The sequence below is a fragment of the Natrix helvetica genome (assembly GCF_964273705.1).
Source record: "Natrix helvetica genome assembly, chromosome: 1".
In the NCBI taxonomy this organism is placed as follows: domain Eukaryota; kingdom Metazoa; phylum Chordata; class Lepidosauria; order Squamata; family Natricidae; genus Natrix; species Natrix helvetica.
In genome coordinates, this window is record NC_138548.1 from 258698979 (window position 1) to 258719041 (window position 20063).

At 41.4% G+C, this 20063-nt stretch overlaps 1 long non-coding RNA gene across 1 annotated transcript; it reads left to right on the forward strand.

Annotated features, from left to right (window-relative positions):
* The first annotated feature begins 12504 nt into the window (after window positions 1-12504).
* Window positions 12505-16942, forward strand: LOC309384569. Its single transcript, XR_014174078.1, has 4 exons — window positions 12505-12554; window positions 14668-14810; window positions 16052-16141; window positions 16732-16942. It is a non-coding gene; the product is annotated as an uncharacterized lncRNA (long non-coding RNA).
* The last annotated feature ends 3121 nt before the right edge of the window (window positions 16943-20063 follow it).

Consider the following 20063-nt stretch of genomic DNA (forward strand, 5'->3'; position numbering starts at 1 on the left):
TCTTCACTCATCACACCTCACCTTCCCCATGGTTTATGGAGGTTTGGAAAAGGGTCAAGAGGTGCCTAGAGCGCCGCTGGAGGAAGACAAGGGAACTCTTTAGTTTAGCTTTATTTTTGTTTGACTTCTTTCTTTTGTATTTTAATCTTTTAAAGTAAAGAAGGGGTGGGTTAGATGGAGAAAGACACAAAATTAAAAGAGGGCATTGCTAACTTGTTATGCGTTCCTTGGAAAGCCTTATGATTAGTGGTTTTACCCAAGTAGAAGGCTCAAATCATTGGCTTAAATGTTTCAAGAGTGGGTTACCGCCTCCTCTCGTTCAATACTTGACATACCATTCTTGTCTGCAACAGAAATATCATATTTCATTTTTCTCAGGCACTTGGGTGATGTCCTGATTTCGTCAATATTGAGCCACAGAGGAGGAAGTAGCAAATGTCAAAGAATTTACCCCAAACAAATATTATCCAAATGTGTTTCCAAGGGTATGTTAACTTGAGTGACTAATCTCATCAAGGTAGCCTTGGTTAGGACATTTTCTCTAAGATGAACAATTTTACGCATTTTTAAAATTAAAGCTCTATTTGTTTGGTTAGACTTGAAAATAATGATACAGGTAGTCCTCAGCTTATAACCATTCATTTAGCAACTATTTGAAGTTACAACAAAACTGAAAAAAATGGACATAATCAGTCCTTGCACTTACAACTGCTGGAGCATCCCTGTGGCCACATGATCAGCATTTAGGAGCTCAGCAACTGTCATATATTTATGATGAATGCCACATGCTGGGATCTTGGGGTTGCCATTTGCGACCACAAAGTCAGTGGGGAAACCATAACTCCTTAATAACCATGTGACTCACTTAACAACTGCAGTGATGAGCTTCACAACCCTGGCAAAAAAGGTCATAAAATTGGCCCTGACTCACCTAACAGCTACCTTGCTTAGCAGCTAAAATTGTGGTCATCAGCTGAGAAGTACTTTATTTCCATTCAGTGATATATAAGAATTGCCAAACAGAAAAAAGTGGAAAATAACGTTTTGCCGCTCTCCCCTTTGCCTCTTTTTGTTTTGTACTTTTTTGAAACTGTGAACAAATTTAGGGAAAACAAAAACTCTTCAACACAGTACATTATTTTAGAAAAAAAGGAAAGGATTCGGGACCGTTATATCACTATTCTTCATTTCCTCAAAATATTTTCTGTTAGGGTGATGCAATGTTTTAGATCCATAGGCAAAAAGATGGTTCTTATCAGAAAATACACACAGCAACTGTCTACACTTCTCAACCCAAACGTGTGATTTCCTAGAGTCCAACTACGCCTGCGGAGAATAGCTGCATGATCCTGGGAAAAGATGCAGCTGCTTTAAAGAGCTGCATAGAGGCATACATGAGCATCTCTGTTTAGTCTAAATACCTTTCATACTGCTTTTAATCGCAAAGTGAAATACAATAAACCAGTTAAGAGCATAATCAATGTAGGTTGCAATAATGACAAAAATATCCCCAAAATTCAGCAGCCATTCATCGCAAAGTAATTCAGCCCAAATCCTGAGGTAACATCTTAAAACAAAAACAAAATTAAATACAATTGCAGCCTACCTTTACGGGGGGGGGGGGATTTATATTTAGGAAGCATGTTTATTTTTTTCATATTTCATTTCTTTCTTTTGTAATCCCTAATTTTTCTAAAAAATATTTTTTAATCCTCGAGTTTCCAGGGATCAGAGGGGCAAGCTGTTTGGCAGATCCTTATATATATACTGAATGAAGGAATGGAAATAAAATAGTTCTCAGCTGATGACACAAAAAAGAGCTTTAGTGGCGCAGTGGTTAGAATGCAGTACTGCAGGCTACTTCTGCCACCTGCCGGCTGCCTGCAATTTGGCAGTTCAAATCCCACCAAGCTCAAGGTTGACTCAGCCTTCCATCCTCCCATATGCTGACTCTGCAAACTGCTTAGAGAGGGCTGGAAAGCACTGTAAAATGGTATATAAGTCTAAGTGCTATTTTTATTGCTATTTTTGCTGAAAGGGAGGTGGTTGTTAAGTGAATCACACAATTTTTGTGGAGTTATGGTTTCCCCACTGATTTTGCTGGTCACAAATGACAATCCCAGGATATCAGCATGTGGCAATCATCATAATTGTATGCCAGTTTCCAAGCTCCTAAATGCTGATCATATGGCCATGTTTGCAAGAGTAGACGAATGTGAAAAGGCTGGAGTCCTAGTGGACAACCATTTAAATATGAGCCAGCAGTGTGCAGCAGCTGCCAAAAAAACCAACACAGTTCTAGGCTGCATCAACAGAGGGATAGAATCAAGATCACGTGAAGTGTTAATACCACTTTATAATGCCTTGGTAAGGCCACACTTGGAATACTGCATTCAGTTCTGGTCGCCATGATGTAAAAAAGATGTGGAGACTCTAGAAAGAGTGCAGAGAAGAGCAACAAAGATGATTAGGGGACTGGAGACTAAAACATATGAAGAACGGTTGCAGGAACTGGGTATGTTTAGCTTAAGAGAAAGAAGGACTAGGGGAGACATGATAGCATTATTCCAATATCTCAGAGGTTGCCACAAAGAAGAGGGAGTCAAACTATTCTCCAAAGCACCTGAGGGTAGAACAAGAAGCAATGGGTGGAAACTAATCAAGGAGAGAAGCAACTTAGAACTGAGGAGAAATTTCCTGACAGTGAGAACAATTAATCAGTGGAACAGCTTGCCTCCAGAAGTTGTGAATGCCCCAACACTGGAAGTCTTTAAGAAGATGTTGGATAGCTATTTGTCTGAAACGGTATAGGGTTTCCTGCCTAGGCAGGGGGTTGGACTAGAAGACCTCCAAGGTCCCTTCCAACTCTACTATTGTATTGTATTGTATTGAGTTAATGGGGTTGTAACCAAAAGTAAACATCTGGCTATGTTTCCTTTCCTTTTGTTCTTATATCACTGTTTGTCTGTCTGTCTGTTTCTCTCTCTCTCTCTCTCTCTCTCTCTCTCTCTCTCTCTCTCTCTCTCGGCTCTTCTGTATTCTGCATAATCTGTTAACCCCCACATAGAAATAGTTTGATGTTTGTACATGGAAATTTAAGAATCCACATAGAGCATAAGATTAATATATTGCTAATGAAAGAAAGGTGTATTGTTTATTTGTGCTTGTATCTTGTTGGCTTTGTCAACATTCCACAATGATAGTTCTGAGGGGCAGAGTCAAACAGGCACCATGGCAATTGTAGCAGCACAATCCAAGTCCAATAATTTAACAACCATTCAAAGTTATGATAGTGCTGATAAAAGTGACTTATGACCAGCCCTTACAACCAGTGCAGCATCCCTGCAGTCATATAATCAAAAGGGAATAGGATCTTTAATGTTTCTACCTGCTTCTAAAGGCATTTAGCACAAATTATGAAAATACCACTCCACCTAATAACATGGCATATTTCTCTCAGGTAGTGTTTTGTACTTGAACTGGGAACTTCACACATTATGCTGAAATACTGACATGTCCTTCTGTAAACATAACAAAGTGATAGGATTAAGTGAACGGTCTTCAAAATTTAATATTGAAAGAAAAAAAAATGAAATTGAATCTGCTGCCTAGTGGAAACTTACTGAGTGGAGAAACAAGCCTGTCAAAGAAACTAAAATGGATTCTCAATTCTCAAGATGAAGTTTGATATGTACATGTGAGCTGTGACACAGCTTTGCATTTTTGAAATTAACCCATGTAGACAATTCCCTTTTCCAGCCACAGTAAGAATATGGGGGAAATATTTTAAGAGCCAAAACTGACTTTTGCCATTCTTTATGTAAGAGAGTTGCAACAGGATAAAGAAACCATGTTTGCTTTCAGTTTGGGGGCCAGAGAAACACAAACACACACTCACACACACACAATTCAACAGTTAGCCATTTATCAGATTCCAGCTGCACACTGGATAGAAATTCAAGTAGAGAACAATTCAGAGAATTATTGGTTCATACTTTTATTGAGCACAAAAACTGGAGCCAACTTGCCATCGAAGTAGCTTTGGAGCCACCCGTTAAGACAATTTGCAGCACCGGACTGAAGTCCAGTCCATATTGGCACATTGGCAGCGACAACCTGTGTTGTGGACAATATTCCAAGATCAACAAGCCATTCCACAGGCACATGAAGTGGGTATAAAACCTAGGACAGAAAAAGGAAAAGAAAAAAAAAGATAGATAATATGAAGATTATACAGATCTGTGTTACTTCAGTTGAGTATTTGGAACAATTGTGATATAAATTCCAAGCTAAGTAGATTTCTTCAGCAGTCTAGCTTAGTTTCCATTTTGCACCCATGCATACACAAGGCTGGCAGATGTCAGAGAAAGGGGTTTGATAGAGGATTTTTTCTCCCCAACTAATCCTCTTATCTTCAGTGACGTGCGGTGAGGTTTATGGCTGGTGAGGCTGGTGACGTCATCAGGAAGGTGGGGAATGGGACCACGTGTGCTGGAGGCTCAGGCTGCCTCAGCCTCCAGCACACGTGATCCCATTCCCCACCTTCCGGAGTGTGCTCCGCCGGCTCTCGCTCCGCAGTGCTCGAAAGCGACTGGGGAACGACGAGAACCTTCCTGCCTCTGCTGGACTTTGCGTGCTCCTCGCAACTGCATATTTCGTGCCTTCGTCATCCGGCAGCGCCGACAACATTTCTGCCTCCGCAGCTCCCTGGCGCGGCCGGACAGATGTAGCCACAACGATGCCGAGGCGGTCCGGGCGGACGAAAGAGCAAGCAAGGCAGCCTGATCCTCAGTTGCTCGCCCACCCAACTGCCTCAGCGCCATTCTGGCTACCTCCATCCGGCCGCGCCCGGGAGCTACGGAGGCAGAAATGTTGTCGGCGTCGCTTTCGTGCCTTCGTCATCCGGGAGCGCCGACAACATTTCTGCCTCCGCAGCTCCCGGGCGCGGCCGGACAGATGTAGCCACAGCGATGCCGAGGCGGTCCGGGCGGACGAAAGAGCGAGCGAGGCAGCCTGATCCTCAGTTGCTCGCCCACCCAACTGCCTCGGCGCCATTCTGGCTACCTCCATCCGGGCGCGCCTGGGAGCTGCGGAGGGCGGAGGCAGAAATGTTGTCGGCGTCGCTTTCGTGCCTTCGTTATCCGGGAGCGCCGACAACATTTCTGCCTCCGCAGCTCCCGGGCGCGGCCGGACAGATGTAGCCACAGCGATGCCGAGGCGGTCCGGGCGGACGAAAGAGCGAGCGAGGCAGCCTGATCCTCAGTTGCTCGCCCACCCAACTGCCTCGGCGCCATTCTGGCTACCTCCATCCGGGCGCGCCTGGGAGCTGCGGAGGGCGGAGGCAGAAATGTTGTCGGCGTCGCTTTCGTGCCTTCGTCATCCGGGAGCGCCGACAACATTTCTGCCTCCGCAGCTCCCGAGCGTGGCTGGACGGATGTATATAATATTATAATATTATATATATAGTAATTGTACTGATAAACAAATAAAGGGAGACTTAGTCATACCAGGGGTTGTAACACAAATACATACAAATATATATATATATATATATATATATATATATATATATATATATATATATATATATATATATATATATATATATATATATATATATATATATATATATATATATATATATATATATGATATGATATAATATAATATAATATAATATAATATAATATAATATACTATTATTTCATGAAGAGAGGTGAGGCTCTGCCTCCCCTGCCTCCCCTGACCGCACGTCCCTGCTTCTATTAGCTCCTAATCTTCTCCCACAAGTTATTAATTCTCACCTGATGGACAAAAGGCATAAGCACCTTGAGTTTTCATATCTTGGCAAACCATTTGGACCTTTGACAGATATGAAGACACTGGGAAATGAAACAAGTAGTTATTATTAGCACATGCATCCCTACTCAGACAAGATTCTTTATTTCTGTTTTGCAATCATTTGTCTCACTGGCTTTTGCTTTGCCCTCGTCCCCTTTCTTAAGAAAGCAGAGATATATTCTGCATATTCACTTACAGAAAACAATTGCTACCTGATCATCAACCTTACATTGTTTTATAATGGATAAGAAAACAGAAATGAAATCTGAAGGTCCTAAACAAAGAGTAGAAGTAAGATAAATATTTTTACGGTGCCTATAGGGGAGTTATGAACAAAAACTATTGAATGTCAAGAGAAACTAGACATAACATAGAGTTCTGAGCAGAGGAGGAAACACATGAAAAACACTTCTCAGGACCTATCAAACTCTATTTTGTCGTGGGTGACATGGTTCCTTCCTATAGGCACAATTTCTTCAGCTATCATTGCTCCTCTACCCATAGAGCTTTTTTCTACTTGTGGAACTATTTTAAAGGAATAAAACCTTTTTTTAAAGTACAGTATAGGCCTCCGGGAGCCTGCTATATTTCGCTGCTCTAGTGTTTAAGTCATGGAACCAAGTTATCAGAGAAAACTATCCTCCCAATTTCACCCACCAGTCTCACATGGGCAGGTAGGGAGGGCTTGTTATAAATCCTTTTTCATTAAAGAACTTTGATTGGATGGGTCAGGAAGAGAGGCATCTCTGCTGTTGTCCCCACACCACAAACCATCTTATCCCCAGAGACAAGGAAAATTCCCCATTCTCAAGGCCTTCTGGAAGAACATTAAGACCCACCCCTGCCAACCTGTCCAAGAGAGCTATGCAACCCTGGGGGTGGTTGATGGGCTAAAGGTGCTCACTCTGAGTTTTTTACTTTTAATTGTCCCGTTAAAATTAGCTTTAATCTGCTTTTTAACTTGTTTCACCTATAGCTTTTATATCATTTTACTGTTCATTCTGTGAACTGGCCAGAGACATACAAGTGTGATGAGGAGTATAGAATTTTATAAATAAAGATAGAAACCAGGAAAACTGAGAGTTTCAATCCTGCCCTAAAAGGGAAGCCAGCTGGGTGACTTTGGGCCAGTCACTCTCTCAACCAACTCAAGTCACAGGGTTGTCATTGTTGTGGGGAAAATAGGAGGAGGAAGGAGTATTACATGTGTTTACCACCTTGTAGTATTTAAAATTATTAATAAAAGAGGAATATAAACAAATAACAAAAAAAATTAAATACCCAGGGGAGCAATTGTTTTCTGAATCTTCGATTCAATCACTCTATCAACTTCACATGTCTGAGTATTTGCATATTTTTCAAAAAGCAACACAGTAAACAGTAGGAATATGAAGAGTTTCTTCATCTTAAGGATGCAGAACTTCCTGAAGAGAAAAAAAATGTAATCATTCCCTCTGACATGATACTTTTAGAGCCCCTTTATTTCTATATCTTTCTTCCTTTTAATGACACTATGGTTGAAATCTTAATGCTTTCACTTGTTTTTGTAATTATTATTGTATTTTAATATTCTGTTGCTATAAACCAGTCAGAAAATACTGCTCTTAGGTAGGCTACAAATATTGTAATAACACACCATGTTTAACCACTAGATTCCTAGAAAAAAAATTAAAATGATTTCTCTGGTCATGATCAATATGAATCTGTAAACATACAACTGGACCCAAATTAATGAAAAAAAATAAATGACTCTGGGGAGGTTGCAGGATTGAAAGTAAACAAAGAGAAAACTAAAATTTTAGTCAAAAACTTTAAAAATAAACAATAAAAAGAGTTAATGAGGAGATAGACATTCAGGTAGTGAAGAAAGTAAAACATTTGGGCATTCATCTATCAGCAAGATGAGTAACTATAAAAGAAGATAATTACATTAAATTGATACAGCAAATTAAACTTGATTTGAGAAAGTGGAAAAAACTTGCAACTATCACTACTAGGAAGAATAGCTACCATTCAAATGAATACTCTACCAAGATTATTATACCTGTTCCAAACAATTCCAGTAAAGCTGGAAAAGAAATACTTCGAGGAATTAAGCAGATTAGTAACAAAATTTATTTGGCAAGGTAAAAAAGCAAGAATAAGTTTGAACCTGTTACAAAACTCTAAGAATAGAGGAGGCTTTGGGCTGCCAGATTGGGAGTTATGTTACCAGGCATGTGCACTTATGTGGCTAAAAGAATGGATAACCTTGGGACTTAGATATTTATTAACTTTGGAGGGTTATGATTTGCAACTCGAGTGGCAAGCCTTTCAATGGTATGCGAAAAATAAAATACACACTTATTTTCAATGGCATTACATTAGAAATGCTCTGTTTTCAGTATGGGAATAAATTAAGGAAAAACACTATTTGAAAATACCAGTCTGGCTCTCTACGATAGAGCCATTGATACAGTACATACAGTAGAAAGAAACATTATACAAAACGTTCCATAGATGGCGCTTTAAACCAGCAAGATTAGCCAAGATGTATAAAGATATGTCAGCTAAATGTTGGAAGTGTAATCAGACTCTGGGCTTGTACTATCACATGCGGTGGATGTGCCCGAAAGCAAAAACATATTGGACAAAAATACATACTTGGATAGAAAAAACTGACAAAGACACATGTGGATTTAAAACCAGAAATATTTCTGTTCGGTATCATACTAGAAAAATATAATAAAGGGACTATGTATTTAATATTATATGTGTTAATAGCGACCAGAATTATATTTGCACAACAATGGAAAGGTGTGGAGATCCACAGAGATGAGAAGATAGTTTAAAAAAAAATACTAGAATGTGCAGAAAAGGATAGATTACATAATACTTGAAATTAAAAAGAAGGAAGATACGGAATATTTTGAAACATGGGATTTGTTTTATCTATGATTAAGTAACAGAAACAGAAGCTAGAATATTTAAAATGATAAGCAAAGGATTAATTTTAGCATGAGGGTTTATTATGACATGTTTAGTGTCAATATGATATAGTATTAACAATTAAGTATTAATATTATGTGGAGAAAATTCTGTTATTATATGATCCCTACTAATGAACATTATTATTATTGTTGTTCCTCTTATTCATTTAACATGAAACTGAATCAACTGAACATTTCAAGATGCGTCACAAATATCATTGACTGGCTCTGATGGTTGATACGTGTTGCTGCCAGCATCCTAGGTATCGACCAAGTATCTTCTTCAGATGTATATTGTTCCAAGTAGCATCTTAAGAAGATATTTGGTCGATACCTAGTATTTTAGGTAATACTAATTAAATTGTTGTTGTTGTTTTTATTCTTGCTCAAATCAACTGTAACCAGATAACACACTGTTTATATAGACATTGAAATTGTGGCTCGTTCTTTATATAGTAAAAAATAAAAATTTGGAAAAAAAAGAATATGTAGCAAAGTCCAAATAACCCATGACAGGTAGTTCAGTTCTTAAGTCAATGGTTCTACTGAGTTTTTAACTGGCAATAATAGCATTTCATCCATTTATTTACTCAAGTTAATCTTCTATGAAGAAAAGTCAAATCAACAAAGAAGCAATCTGTAACATGACAATGCAATGAGAAGCCCTTTGGTGTTCTGTTAGATGGAGTCTCTGATTAACATACAGGACTGTAGGTGCTCTATAGCCTTACAGTAGCCTCCTGTTCTTATCCCCTCCTTCCTTTGCCAAAAGAAGACCAAACTTACCTTTAACAACAGGGAGATTTCCCCAAAATGTTCTATGTTTCAAACAAATTACTTACCTATAAATACCATAGAGTTGCCCACTCATTTTCACCTGATTGGCCTAAATGTTTCAAGTATGGGTTCCCTCCTCCCCATTCCTTTTTTACATACCTTTCTTGTCTGCAGCAGGAAGATTATTTTTAATTTTTCTCAGGAACGTGGGTGATGTCCTGGTTTAGACATATTGAGCCACAGATCAGGAAGTAGCGAAAGAAATGATTTGAACCTCCGACAGTCACTGTTCCCTCTAAGGTGCGCGGCTGCACGGCCGCGCAGGTGGCAAGAAAACACAGCGCAGCAGTTTCCAACTGCCGCGCAGTGCTTTCTGCTGTCACAGGCGCCAGAGGCTGGGGAGGTCCTTCGCAGATGGCTAGAACTGGCCACCCGCAAAGGACCTCCCCGGACTTGTTTTGGTGAGCACGGGGTGACTGACGCTAGTTCAGGAAAGCAAGCCCGGGGAGGTCCTTTGTGGGCGGCCAATCCTAGCTGTTTGCGCCCGGCGCTGGGGCTAAAGTAAATTCCCAAAGCCCCTGCCGCTACCGGAATATCTGCTGCCGCCTCCTCCTCCTCTAACAGCACCACCACTTTTGCTGCCCGACGCTGCGGCCGAGGTGAAGCCACCAAAGTTCCTGACGGCGCCCCGCCCATGGCAGCGACGCCTCCCCCTCTGTTCGGAGCACCTGAGCTGAGCCCCGTGTTACCCCTGCTGCCCCCTCCTCCTCTGCTGTGCTTTTGAGAAGCCATGAGGCCGCGGGAGCCAGTAGGAAGGCGGCGGAGGGGGCGGGAGCAGGGGAAAAAGGCCTCATGGCTTCTCAAAAGCACGGCGGCGGAGGAGAAGGCAGCTGGGGTAACACGGTGCCCAGCTCAGGTGCTCCGAACAGAGGGGGATGCGCCGCCACCGCTGCCACGGGCAGGGGCTCCAGTAGGAGCTTTGGCGGCTTCACTCCAAATGTGGTGGTGCTGTTGGAGGAGGAGGAGGAGATGGAGGAGGAGGAGGAGGAGGAGGAGGAGGAGGCAGCTGCTATTCTGGTGGTGGCAGGGGCTCGTCGGCTTCTTCAGCGGCAGCCCTGCCCCCTGTGAAAAAAACCGAAGATGGAGCAGATCCATGCAGATGACGTCGCCACAACATGACTGGAGGAGGAATTCTGGGAGTTGAAGTCCACAAGTCTTCAAGCTGTCAGGTTTGAAGACCCTGGTTTTTTTTTCTAAAGGGTTAGGGGTGCAAGGGTCTTGCAGCCTGACAGCTTTAAGACTTGTATGCTTCAATGCCAGAGTTCCTGAGCCAACATGACTGGAGGAGGAATTCTGGGAGTTGAAGTCCACAAGTCTTCAAGCTGTCAGGTTTGAAGACCCCTGGGTTTTTTTCCTAAAGGGTTAGGGGTGCAAGGGTCTTGTAACTTGACAGCTTTAAGACTTGCGTGCTTCAAATGCCAGAGTTTCTGACCCAACATTTTGGTTGCTAAGCAAGAGCGTTGTTAAGTGATACTATATAACACTTTTAATTAAGTGGGTACCTTGAAAAAAACATAACTGAGTTTCAAATAATACTGATTTTGTTGTTGTCTTAGGTGACACCTGTGAAAAAAATTCAGGTGCTGCTCAGGCATAAAAATGTGCCGCTCAAACACTATACTTTTCTGCTCACACTGAAAAAAAATTAGAGGGAACATTGCCGACAGTTCCTGGGTAAAACCACTAATCATAAGGCTTTCCAAGGCACTCATAACAAGTAACAATACCCTCTCCATCTAACCCACCCCTTCTTTACTTTAAAAGATTAAAATACAAAAGAAAGAAGTCAAACGAAAACTAAGCTAAACTAAAGAGAACTACTCAAACTTAAGTGAGAAAGAAGAAAATTCATTCCAAGTTCCTGAGAAAAATGAAACATGATATTCCTGTCACAGACAAGAATGATATGTCAAGTATTATTATTATTATTTATTTCTTCGCACTTCTAGACCGCCCCCTCTCCCAAAAGGGACTCGGGGCGGTGTATAGTCCACACAGCAAATACATCATCCATAGTAAAATTCATTAAATAAAGGAGGTGGTAACCCACTCTTAAAACATTTAAGCCAATGATTTGAACCTCTGACAGTTCCTGGGTAAAACCACTAATCATAAGGCTTTCCAAGGCACTCATAACAAATAACAATACCCTCTTTTAATTCTGTGTCCCTCTCCATCTAACCCACCCCTTCTTTACTTTAAAAGATTAAAATACAAAAGAAAGAAGTCAAACAAAACTAAGCTAAACTAAAGAGAACTATTCAAACTTAAGTGAGAAAGAGGAAAATTCATTCCAAGTTTCTGAGAAAAATAAAACATGATATTCGTGTTGCAGACAAGAATGATATGTCAGGTATGAAAGGAAGAGAGGAGGGAACCCATTCTTGAAACATTTAGGACAATGATTGCTTGTGAAAGGGCTGCTTCTCTTGGCAATTAGCTGCAGCCCGAAAACCTATGCACCGAATTCACACTCAATTGCAGGTGCAACCCGTAGCAAGCAGCCCATGAGGACCCTTTGTCATCTGGTCGCAGCACCAATGCGGGAGTCCAGGAATGTCTGCTGCATGTGGGTCCAGACAGTGATATCAATCACTGTCTGGACCCATCTGCTAATCAGCATCCTGGAGGCTTTCACCATCCAGGACTTTCGCTACTTCGCTACTATCTGTGGCTCAATATGTCTAAACCAGGACATCACCCAAGTTCCTGAAAAAAATTAAAAATAATCTTCCTGCTGCAGACAGGAAAGGTATGTAAAAAAGGAATGGGGAGGAGGGAACCCATACTTGAGGCCAACATTTAGGCCAATCAAGTGAAAATGAGTGGGCAACTCTATGGTATTTATAGGTGAGTAATTTGTTTGGAACATAGGACATTTGGGGGGAAAACTCCTTGTTGTTAAAGGTAAGTTTGGTCTTCTTTTGGCAAAGGAAGGAGGGGATAAGAACAGGAGGCTACTCTAAGGCTATAGAGCACCTACAGTCCTGTCTGTTAATCAGAGACTCCACCAAGGGGCTTCTCATTGCATTGTCATGTTACAGATTGCTTCTTTGTTGATTTGACATTTCTTCATAGAAGATTAACTTGATTAAATCAATGGATGAAATGCTGTTATTGCCAGTTAAAAACTCAGTAGAACCGTTGACTTAAGAACTGAACTACCTGTCATGGGTTATTTGGACTTTGCTACAGATTCTTTTTTTTCCAAATTTTTATTTTTATTTTTTACTATATAAAGAACGAGCCACAATTTCAATGTCTATATAAACAGTGTGTTGTCTGGTTACAGTTGATTTGAGCAAGAATAAAAACAACAACAATTTAATTAGTATTACCTAAAATACTAGGTATCGACCAAATATCTTCTTAAGATGCTACTTGGAACAATATACATCTGAAGAAGATACTTGGTCGATACCTAGGATGCTGGCAGCAATACGTATCAACCATCAGAGCCAGTCAATGATATTTGTGACACATCTTGAAATGTTCAGTTGATTCAGTTTCATGTTAAATGAATAAAAGGAACAACAATAATAATAATGTTCATTAGTAGGGATCATATAATAACAGAATTTTCTCCACATAATATTAATACTTAATTGTTAATACTATATCATATTGATACTAAACATGTCATAATAAACCCTCATGCTAAAATTAATCCTTTGCTTATCATTTTAAATATTCTAGCTTCTGTTTCTGTTACTTAATCATAGATAAAACAAATCCCATGTTTCAAAATATTCCATATCTTCCTTCTCTTTAATTTCAAGTATTATGTAATCTATCCTTTTCTGCACATTCTAGTATTTTTTTTAACTATCTTTTCATCTTTGTGGATCTCCACACCTTTCCATTGTTGTGCAAATATAATTCTGGTCGCTATTAACACATATAATATTAAATACATAGTCCCTTTATTATATTTTTCTAGTATGATACCAAACAAAAATATTTCTGGTTTTAAATCCACATGTGCCTTTGTCATTTTTTCTATCCAAGTATGTATTTTTGCCCAATATGTTTTTGCTTTCGGGCATATCCACCATATGTGGTAGTAAGAGCCTGGAATCTGATTAGACTTCCAGCATTTAGCTGACATATCTTTATACATCTTGGCTAATCTTGCTGGTTGAAAGTGCCATCTATGGAACATTTTATATAATTTTTAAATACACAGAGACATTGTTAATGTATCATTTCAATCCCATAGCTTTTGCCATTAATCCAATTCTATAGAATTACCAAAGTTTTTATCCCACACTATCATTGTTTCTTTTACTTGCTCCGCTTCCATTCTAATACTCAGTAGGTAAGTGTATATTTTTTTAAATTAATTTCTCATCAAGTCCTGTTAGAATCTGGTCCAATTCTGTTGCTTCTTTATAAAAACCATATAATTTAACATCTTTTCATATCTTGATTGTATTTGTACCTGCTGCCACCAATGCTAAATTTATCCCTTGACTATCCAGTTCTCTTTACTTTTTAATTCCCCTTTCTCATTCAAAATATCTTTATATCTTATGATATAACTGGTTTATAGCAACAGAATACTCACTATCTGAATGTCTATCTCCTCCATTAACTCTTTTTATTGTTTATTCTTAAAGTTTTGACTAAAATTTTACTTTTCTCTTTGTTTACTTTCAAACCTGCAACCTCCCCATAGTCATAGTCATCGTCATCTATTTTCTTCCTTAATTTGCTTAATTTCCTTTAATTTGGGTCCAGTTGTTTTTTACAGATTCATATTGATCATGAGAAATCATTTTAATCTAGGAATCTAGTGGTTAAACATGGTGTGTTATTACAATATTTGTAGCCTACCTAAGAGCAGTATTTTCTGACTGGTTTATAGCAACAGAATATTAAAATACAATAATAATTACAAAAACAAGTGAAAGCATTAAGATTTCAACCATAGTGTCATTAAAAGGAAGAAAGATATAGAAATAAAGGGGCTCTAAAAGTATCATGTCAGAGGGAATGATTACATTTTTTTTCTCTTCAGGAAGTTCTGCATCCTTAAGATGAAGAAACTCTTCATATTCCTACTGTTTACTGTGTTGCTTTTTGAAAAATATGCAAATACTCAGACATGTGAAGTTGATAGAGTGATTGAATCGAAGATTCAGAAAACAATTGCTCCCCTGGGTATTTAATTTTTTTTTGTTATTTGTTTATATTCCTCTTTTATTAATAATTTTAAATGCCACAAGGTGGTAAACATACCTAACATTCCTTCCTCCTCCTATTTTCCCCACAACAATGACAACCCTGTGACTTGAGTTGGTTGAGAGAGTGACTGGCCCAAAGTCACCCAGCTGGCTTCCCTTTTAGGGCAGGATTGAAACTCTCAGTTTTCCTGGTTTCTATCTTTATTTATAAAATTCTATACTCCTCATCACACTTGTATGTCTCTGGCCAGTTCACAGAATGAACAGTAAAATGATATAAAAGCTATAGGTGAAACAAGTTAAAAAGCAGATTAAAGCTAATTTTAACGGGACAATTAAAAGTAAAAAACTCAGAGTGAGCACCTTTAGCCCATCAACCACCCCCAGGGTTGCATAGCTCTCTTGGACAGGTTGGCAGGGGTGGGTCTTAATGTTCCTCCAGAAGGCCTTGAGAATGGGGAATTTTCCTTGTCTCTGGGGATAAGATGGTTTGTGGTGTGGGGACAACAGCAGAGATGCCTCTCTTCCTGACCCATCCAATCAAAGTTCTTTAATGAAAAAGGATTTATAACAAGCCCTCCCTACCTGCCCATGTGAGACTGGTGGGTGAAATTGGGAGGATAGTTTTCTCTGATAACTTGGTTCCATGACTTAATCACTAGAGCAGCGAAATATAGCAGGCTCCCGGAGGCCTATACTGTACTTTAAAAAAAGGTTTTATTCCTTTAAAATAGTTCCACAAGTAGAAAAAAGCTCTATGGGTAGAGGAGCAATGATAGCTGAAGAAATTGTGCCTATAGGAAGGAACCATGTCACCCACGACAAAATAGAGTTTGATAGGTCCTGAGAAGTGTTTTTCATGTGTTTCCTCCTCTGCTCAGAACTCTATGTTATGTCTAGTTTCTCTTGACATTCAATACTTTTTGTTCATAACTCCCCTATAGGCACCGTAAAAATATTTATCTTACTTCTACTCTTTGTTTAGGACCTTCAGATTTCATTTCTGTTTTCTTATCCATTATAAAACAATGTAAGGTTGATGATCAGGTAGCAATTGTTTTCTGTAAGTGAATATGCAGAATATATCTCTGCTTTCTTAAGAAAGGGGACGAGGGCAAAGCAAAAGCCAGTGAGACAAATGATTGCAAAACAGAAATAAAGAATCCTGTTTGTATGAGGATGCATTTGTTAATAACAATTACTGGTTTCATTCTCCAGGGTCTTCATATCAGCCAAAGGTCCATCCAAAGGTCCAACTGGTTTGCAAAAATGTGCTAGCTCAAGGTGCTTTTGCCAGTTGTCCATCAGGTGAGAACTAATAACTTGTGGGAGAAGATCAGGAGCTAAGAGAAGAGGATTAGGTGTGTGTGGGGGGGAAACCCTCTATCACACCCCCTCTCTGACAACTGCCAGCCTTGTGTGTGCATGGGTGCAAAATGCAAACTACTGTTTTTTTTTTGGAGTATAAGATGCACCTTTTCCCCTCTAAAAGAGGGTGAAAATTTGAGTGCGTCTTATACACCGAATGTAGCCCCACCCACCGTCCCCCACCCTTTGGCCTCTGCCTCCCAGCAATTTACCTCCTTGCAGCAAACAGAGAAAATGGGGCTAGCATAGGCTGCATTAGGCTATAGCAATCCCTGCAGCCTGAAACAGCTGATGATTGGGAGGCCACTTAAACTGAAAGTGAAACTTGCTGTTTGCTCCACATTTTCCTCCCCAAAAGCTAGGTGTGTCTTATACTACGGAGCGTCTTATACTCAGAAAAATACGGTAAGCTAGATTGCTGAAGGAATCTGCTAGCTTGGTATTTATATCACAATTGTTCCAAACACTCAACCGAATTAACACAGATCTGTATAACCTTCATCTTTTCTATCTTTTTTTTTCCTTCCTAGGTTTTATACCCACTTCATGTGTCTGTGGAATGCGTTGTGGAGCTTGGAATATTCGTGCTCACGACTTAGTTTGTCGGTGCAAATGTCCCAATATTGACTGGACTGCAGCCTGGTGCTGCAAAATCTCTACTGATGGCTATTAAGTTTCATTGATGGCAAGTTGGCTCCAGCTTCTGTGCTCAATAAAAGTATGAACCAATAATTCTCTGAATTGTTCTCTGCTTGAATTTCTATCCAGTGTGCAGCTGGAATCTGATAAATGGCTAACTGTTGAATTGTGTGTGTGAGAGTGTGTGTCTGTGTTTGTGTTTCTCTGGCCCCCAAACTGAAAGCAAACATGGTTTCTTTATCCTGTTGCAACTCTCTTACATAAAGAATGGCAAAAGTCAGTTTTGACTCCTAAAATATTTTCCCCATTGTTAGATATTAACATATATCGTAGCAAGTCTCCTCTCTGGTCCGCCGCTACGGCGGGAAACAGGTATCGCTCTGATTGGTCGAGAGGTGTACCCGATTCCTATAAAAGGGGAATCCTCCGGCCACAGAAAAAGCTGGATCACTACTACTACTAATAAAGAGCTGTTAAGTCACTTCGTGTCCGCAGTCTGTTCTCTTGTTGCCCAGATCTAACATTGGCGACGAAGGTGGGATCGAGAGACAGATAGGACGAAGAACGCTACTTCAGAATCTCCGGATTTGATCCAGCCCAGGAATTCGGCAGAAATTCCGGCAGCCATCTCAGGACACCGCAGCGCGGCAAATTCAAACGAGAGAAAATGGCGATGCACACTCCTCCAGCTCCATTCGACCCAATCGCTGATCATTGGGAATCATACATGCTCAGGTTCGAGTGTTTTCTCGAAGCAAACGAATACACAGTAATATCGGACTCTCGAAAGAAAAATATATTCCTGAGCTACTGCAGCCGAGAAGTTTTCGAAACGGCCAGGGACCTCTCTGAACCAACCCCCATTCAGGCGGTAACATGGACGGCGTTGCAACAGATGCTGCAAACCCATTACGCGCCAAAACCTTCCCGCCACGTTTGTCGCCAAGGATTCAACACGAGGAACCAGAAGGCGGGAGAATCTATCAACCAGTACGTTGCAGCTCTATGAAAAGCAGCCACACATTGTGGATTCAGAGACCTGGATGAGCAAATTCTGGATCGACTCATATGAGAGACATTTCCCTACAGAAACGGCTGTTGGCCAAAACCAATTTAAGCCTGCAGATTGCACTCAACGAGGCAAGAGCTTCAGAATCAGCAGAAAGATCATCGGAAACCATACAACGCGGATTCAACACAAGCCAGCCAGCGCCAAGACACACCAGAGTCCACTACGAGGACACAAATCCAGACTTCGAGGATCCCGAGTTTGAGGAAAGTCACCTGATGAGAAGCAGTCACGTGAGGCCTGGGGGGAGATCCAGATTCCGTTTGCCACCCTGCGCAAGCTGCGGAGGAAACCACCCCCGGTCTACCTGTCGGTTCAGGAACGTTGTTTGTTCACACTGCGACAAACTTGGGCACATCGCACAAGTGTGCCGGAGCGAAGTCCCTGCCTCACGGCAGCCGCCTACATACCACCAACAGAAGCCCAACCCAGGGGCTTGGCGAAATCAAAAAGGGCGCCCAGAGAGAAATCCACAAGTGTTTACCCAGAGAGACAACTCCCAAAGAGCTGAAAGGGCGTATTCCCAGAGAGATCATACACAAAGAGCTGAGAGAGCGTTCTACCAAGACGCTCAACGAGAGTATTTTCAGGATACAGATGCTGAGATAGAGTTGACCCAGAGAGAGGAATTGCGAACGTATCTCACCACAATAAGCCAGGTCCGCACCAAGCGGCCTAAAAAGCTGAAAGTCACGGTCCTCTTGGAGGGCTCTCCTTGCGAGCTAGAAGTTGACACAGGATCGTCCCTGACGATCATCTCATGGGCATCCATGAAACAGGTTATCCCTAGCCTCAAAAAGAGCCAACTACGCGCTCCAGACATCCTGCTACGAGACTACCAGGGGAACCGAGTCCCCATCGTGGGCCAAGGCACATTCCAGATCCGTTTCAAGGACATCGTAGCCCAGCTGCCCGTGACCATCGCCAGCGCACCATTACAGAACCTTCTAGGACTGGATTGGTTTGAATCCTTGGGGCTAGAAGTCACCAGAATCAACGCCGTGGAGAACAGCAGCGATGAGCAGATTTTTAAGGAGTTCGAGGATGTGTTCAGCCCCGGTCTTGGTAAGTATGTGGGTAAACCAATCTCATTCAATTTAGACCCCAAAGTGGCGCCAATCCGACTTAAACCAAGACGAGTGCCTTTTGCACTCCGCCCAAAAATAGATAAGGAGATAGATAAGTTAGTGGAGCAAGGAATCCTTGAGCCGGTGGATCACGCGCGCTGGGAAACTCCCATTGTGACCCCAGTCAAGCCAGATGGGTCAGTCCGCATCTGCGCGGACTATAAATGCACAATTAATGTCGCGCTACAACAAAGTGCATATCCTGTGCCAGTAGTACAACACTTATTGCACTCGTTGGGGCCAGGAAAGATATTTGCTAAATTAGACATGGCACAAGCTTACCAGCAGTTGCCCGTAGATAGCGCCACAGCGGAGGCCCAAACTATAGTGACGCATAGAGGGGCATTCAAATGCAACCGGCTGCAATTCGGTGTGAGCATTGCTCCAGGTCTGTTCCAGAGCGTCATGGAACGGCTTTTGCAAGGGATACCGGGAGTCGTCCCCTATTTCGACGACATCTTGGTATCCGCTGCAAACGAGGAGCAATTATTAAAAAGAGTCAGAACTGTTTTGGCCAGAATCAGAGAAAAGGGTCTCCACCTCAAAAAGGAAAAATGCCAAATTAACGTGCCTAGCGTAGAATTCCTGGGTTATAGAATCGATGGTCAGGGAATACACCCCACTTCAAAGAAAATTAAGGCGATCCAGGACGACCCCACACCACGAAATCAGACCGAGTTGCAGGCCTTCCTCGGACTACTTAACTTCTACAGCGTTTTTCTGAGACAGAAGGCGACCGTTGCTGAGCCATTACATCGACTACTCCAGAGGAACGCAACATTGAGATGGGGACGATCCGAAGCAGCAGCTTTTGCCGCAGTAAAGCGCCTGCTCACCACTGACTTACTGTTAGTCCAATACAGCCAGACGCTACCGCTGGTATTGACCTGCGACGCATCACCTTTTGGAGTTGGCGCAGTCCTTAGCCACAGGATGCCAAATGGAAACGAAGCACCCATCGCTTTCTACTCCAGGACTCTTTCATCGGCCGAGAGGAATTACAGCCAGATGGACAGGGAAGCGTTAG